We start from the raw sequence: 5,529 nt of genomic DNA, 5'->3' as shown, positions 1-5,529 counted from the left end.
GAGCATCTTTATAATCACCCAATTACGTTGTGACGTTTGATAGCACACAAGGTGTTCCTCCGGTATTCGGGAGTTGCATAATCTCATAGTCAGAGGAACATGTATAAGTCATGAAGAAAGCAATAGCAATAAACCTCAATGATCATAATTCTAAGCTAACGGATGGGTCTTGTCCATCACATCGTTCTCTAATGATGTGATCCCGTTCATCAAATGACAACACATGTCTATGGTCAGGAAACTTAACCATCTTTTATTAACGAGCTAGTCTAGTAGAGGCATACTAGGGACACTTTGTTTTGTCTATGTATTCACACATGTATCAAGTTTCCGGTTAATACAATCCTAGCATGAATAATAAACATTTATCATGATATAAGGAAATAAAATAATAACTTTATTATTGCCTCTAGGGCATATTTTCTTCAGTAGGGTGGAACCCTAGGGGCCGATCTTTCACGATTTGGAGGGGGATTCCCGAAGAACACGACGAACACACGAAGAACACAAGGGGGAAAATAAGGGGAAACACTCAAATTGACTTGATCCAATCACACATATGCTAGATCCATGAACACAAAGAGATCACAAGATCCAAAGACAACAAAGGAAAGATACAAGTAGCTAGTTCTTCTCCAAGAGGAGATCTTGAATCCACTAGGGGGTCTTCTCCTAGATGGAGGGCTTGAATCCACTTGGGGGATCTTCTCCTAGATGGAGGGATTGGCCTCAAATGGAGTAGGTATCAACTGGATGAGCAAAGCTCTATCTCTCATATGAGATAAAGCAATGCTAACCCTAGAAAAGAGGAGGTGTAGTCGTATAAAATGCCTAGGGGGACGAAAGGGTACATGGGCCTCGGCCCAACTCATGCACGCAGGCACTCTCCGGATGATCCGGATGTTGGTCCGGATGATTTGGGGCGGCGTCCGGATGATCCAGACATGTCATGGAGACTGCAGGAGGTCCGGATGTCCTGGTCCTGGTCCGAACGCCCAAGTCCATCTGGATGATCCGAGCCGGGGTCTGGAAGATCCGGCTTCAGCATGAGGCCTTCGAGTGTCTTCGGGCACATTAGCCGGATCATCCGGGCCGGGGTCAGGATCGTCCGGACGGCGGTCTGGATCATCAGGGCAAGTGCTGACTTGCCTGTTTTCTTCTCCATCTTCGCGTATGCCTTCCTCCTTCGATCTTCCTTGCTCCTTAGCTTCTCCATGGCTAACTCCTTGGTACCTGGGTATACAAAGTGTCTCCATTTGATGTAGTAGCCATATCTCATGTGTTTCAAAGAGGAATTGTGAGAGGAGAGATGTCACCTCGGTTTTGAGAGCTCTTGCACGTGCTCGTGTCATGGGTCCACTTGGCACTTGGTGAGACGATGGTAGGTCCATGGGGATGACCTTGGGATGCTCCGCGTCATAAGGTGTCTGCAAGAATAGAACAACATAAGTATCTTTTTCTATGCATTTTATTTGTCAATACGGACCACTTGCGAAATCCTGAAATAAAATACTTGTCCAAGGAAGAAGACGGAGAGTAGACAAGGGCACCATGGTGTGCGTCAAGGAGACAACCACCTTTCCCAAACTCAGTTTCCTATTTGCGTGTCTCGAGCCTTCAGGGACAATGTTATTTTTTCTTCCTCCCTTAGTGCCAATAGCAGGTGAGTTGGCGTTTGATTGATGTGCCTCGGCCTTCTTCTAGAAAAGCACATTGGCTTAGCTTCAGCTTCACACGTAGTTAGTTGAAGAAGAATAAACGATAACACGTTGTGCATATGTACATACTTTAGTTAGTCAAAGTAATATTTTTGAAAGTTTTGTTCAACTATTGAATTTATAAGTCAAACATATATTATAACACTAAAAGCCTCTTCTGCTGCTCCATCAATAATAGTCCAGAAAGAGCAAGCAAGTGAACAAAATACAGTGATGTGTGTGTAGATTGTCAAGATTCATCATTACATATCATTTTCTCTCGATACTACAAATGCAAGCACATGATATTGATATGCCACCATTTCTGGAATAAGCGCCATATTTTCAGCTAGCCTAAAACTCAAAAATTACATAAGCTCGGCAAATCCATGAAGGAAAGAAAACTAAGAAAATACAATAGTTCTAAAACATGCAGACTTGTTCATACTAAATCAATACCCACCTTTTTCCATCGATACTACTTGTTTATTTTGACGAACTGTCAAACCTGTAAGGAATTTGTTTACTTCTATAAATTACAAAAATAACATTGTGAAAGATGCATTGAGGTACAAAGATACTACAAATGCATGCACATGATATTGATATGCCACCATTTCTCGAATAAGCGCCATATTTTCAGCTAGCCTAAAACTCAAAAAATGAATAAGCTCGAAAAATCCATGAAGGGAAGAAAACTCAGAAAATACAGAAGTTCTAAAACATGCAAACTTGTTCATACTAAATCAGTACCCACCTTTACCCATTGATACTAGTTTATTTTGACAAACTGTCAAACCTGTAAGGAATTTGTTTACTTCTATAAATTACAGAAATAACATTGTGAAAGATGCATTGAGGTACAGAGTTATAGGTAACTAACATGAATTGGATCTTGTAGGCCCCTGTATATATCTGTCTCAAGTCTTAGCAGCTCTAGCTCTTAGACAAACATAAAAAAAATGTTAAATTCAAATGCCTTAAAAACCACATGAATTAAATTTTGTATCGACCTGAACAACTGTCAAGGCACACACCAAAAACACCTATTACAAGATAGGAATTTTGTTGCTTCCCTCCAACCCCAATTGCAATCAAATTCTGACAAAAGAATGAATTACCACAGTGATCAATCACCTGAAGGACTTGAAATCACAGTGATCAATCTACATTCTTCCTCAGGTCTTTGCTTTGAAACCGGGCTTGCCATGTTGCTTAAAGAAGAGAAATGCTAGAAGCAGAAACTTCGGGGCTCTAGCAAGTCCAAAGTCAAACAAATTCAGAAGTTACTTCCAGTTCATTTACATGAACTAAGCCAAAACTAATCGAGGCAACTTATAATGCGTTTTAAGGGAAGGGTAGAAAACAACTAATCTGCTCACAATATAAGGGAAATGTACTATTCAATATAAGGGAAAAGTATCCCCTTGGTAACCGATGCTCCTAGCAACAAGGTACATAATGCTTGCAGCAAGTGCCTTCCCAGAGTGATCTAGAAATGGTAACCATAGTCAATACAATGTAGTTCCTACAAAATCAAATTTCAGCTTGATGCGCCATCAGCACCATTGTGCTCCACATTAGAGGAAGAACATGTTTGTTTTCCTATGTTCTATCCCACACCTAGGTGGTAATGAATTTTTAATTGTCTATTTTCACGAGTTATCCCTAGCAAATGCAATATCAGGTAAGTAGAGGTACCTACAAGCCACCATCAATTAAGTGCAAATGTGAGTCGACGAATTATAGAAGCAACTCACATGTGGGGAAATCCTCAAATTTTTGCAATCCCAGCTTAGAACTGAGAGAAATGCAAGCGTTATATACACATACATCTAGTAATTCAACAAGAAAGTTAAAAGTGAAAGTAGCACCTTTCTTCTACGCACCACAACGGTCATGTATGAAAGAAAAATAAGAGTGTCACTTGGCTTCACCATGTGCTGACGTCCAAACTTTAGCATCTGTAAACAAACGAAAAATTAGAATTCCACGGCTAAGCTAATCAAGAATTTAGCACCTCAAAGCATACATCACACAATAGAAAAATAATTAATACGTTCATACGAAGTAGGGCATTTCATCAAGCACCTAGTGTGCAAGGACGTATAGCTTGTACCTATCGGAGACGGGCGTCATCTCAACAGAAGCTAAGAAAAATTTCCATGGCAGATGCATTCATTTTGTTTGAAACAACGCATTGATTTTGCGGCAGGCAGAAGCGAGCATGATGATCAGTAGTTCAATACAAACTCACCCGGAAGGACTCGCTCACGATGATCCCATCGAGATGCGATGAGCAAGGCGGCCCAGGTGAGCTTCAGTCGACCGGAGGCTTGGATGACTGGATGGGAACGGGATGCCGAGGCTTCCCATGCCTGGCGTCATAGACTCGTGCCTTACGCCATCGTCTTGCGGCCCGCAGTGCCGCCCCTCGGTAGACAGCGCCGACGCGCCGCCGCGGCTTGCCCGCCGATGCTGTTCGGTGTCTGGCAATGGAGCCCATCACCAAGCAACATGATTCCACGCATCCTGGTGCAGCCATCGCTCGGGTAGGAGGGGGTGGTTTAGGGGCAAGGAACGAGACGCCGTGAGGGAGGCGGCGCTAGGGTGAGGTGGGAGGAGAACGGAGACCCGTATGGGCTTCATTCTGTTTTCTTTCTTTTGCAGTGGGCTTCGTTCGGTGCGGGATGAACCATTGAAAAAACGGTGGGGCGGGAGGGGTGGTGGGAGGTGGGAGAAAACAAAACCGGACGAAAATAAAACCAGGGTACCAGGCTGCCAACTGCTCCATTAGGAGTAGAGAAGATTAGGAGTAGAGATACTTATCTCTACTGTACTGCTTCATCCTCTCCTCTTCGGGGAAATCTCAACGTGGCTCACAAGTAGCTAGAATCAAAGCGGTAGAACCGCGAGTGCCCGATTGTAACAATTATTATGAAATTAACCAGAACAACCATTTGGCCACCGCCCAAGCACCATAGCAAAACCCGTGGGAATCACCCCTCGGGCGGTAGTTGGACCGGTACTTGGTCCGGTAGTACCGCTCATTGAGGGAGCGGTACAACTTCCTTGACATGCATAGTTGTGTCCACTCCATAAGGAGTGGTACAATCTCTAGCACATGATGTACAACTTGACAAGTTAAAACTACAGAAACAAGTAAGACCAAAACTGTCATAACTTCTGCAAGCGAACTCTGATTTTGACAAAGTCAACCTTGATAGACGGCTAACGACAAGAGTTATCAAATCAAGAATGGAAATCTTCAGAACAAGCAAGAGTAATATGCCAATAAAATAGAAGCGTGAAACCTCCATAAGTGAAGACCCGACAAAACTCCAACATCAAAAACATAATAGTAGATGCATAGGAAATCTGTTTTCGGTGAATTTGAGCTTGTCATGACGATAACCGCAAGATCCAAAACTTCTCATAGAGAAAAGTCAAACAAGAACCAAGAAACGTGATGCCAAGTACGCAAAGGTTTGATCTCTCTGTGAACGATAAGATCCAGCTACTCACTCAAGAGCCCCCCTTGATAGTACGACTATCGATCCTATAACCCGGTCTCCCAACTAACACCATGAGACCGGTAAGATAGAAAACCTATCAATGTTATACAGTTGCCTTGTGCATAGTCCACTTGAGCTAGATGATGACGATCTTGACCTCTTCAAGTTGGACCACCTTTCTTGATTACACTGGCTCGATAAACACTAGTAAATTGCTCCCCCATACTTCACTATGGATGAGACTCTCTTAGGCACCTCTTCACATGTCAATTATCACTAGAATGGACGGCAAGCTTCAAACATGTGATCTCTTCATG

The 5,529-nt window shown here is 42.9% G+C and overlaps 2 long non-coding RNA genes across 2 annotated transcripts; both read right to left on the bottom strand.

Moving 5' to 3' along the window:
• Positions 1–509: 509 nt before the first annotated feature.
• On the bottom strand, positions 510–3,128 carry LOC123495057 (uncharacterized). Its single transcript, XR_012190037.1, has 4 exons — positions 2,835–3,128; positions 2,581–2,639; positions 1,514–1,700; positions 510–1,427 (listed from the first exon to the last, which is right to left on the bottom strand). It is a non-coding gene; the product is annotated as an uncharacterized lncRNA (long non-coding RNA).
• A 329-nt stretch (positions 3,129–3,457) lies between these two features.
• Positions 3,458–4,338, bottom strand: LOC120969365 (uncharacterized). Its single transcript, XR_005763507.2, has 3 exons — positions 3,955–4,338; positions 3,572–3,661; positions 3,458–3,498 (listed from the first exon to the last, which is right to left on the bottom strand). It is a non-coding gene; the product is annotated as an uncharacterized lncRNA (long non-coding RNA).
• Between the last annotated feature and the right edge of the window lie 1,191 nt (positions 4,339–5,529).

The sequence above is a fragment of the Aegilops tauschii genome, chromosome 7, assembly GCF_002575655.3.
Source record: "Aegilops tauschii subsp. strangulata cultivar AL8/78 chromosome 7, Aet v6.0, whole genome shotgun sequence".
NCBI lineage: Eukaryota > Viridiplantae > Streptophyta > Magnoliopsida > Poales > Poaceae > Aegilops > Aegilops tauschii.
The sequence above is the reverse complement of the archived record's forward strand: the minus strand, read 5'-3'. Positions and strand labels throughout refer to the sequence as shown.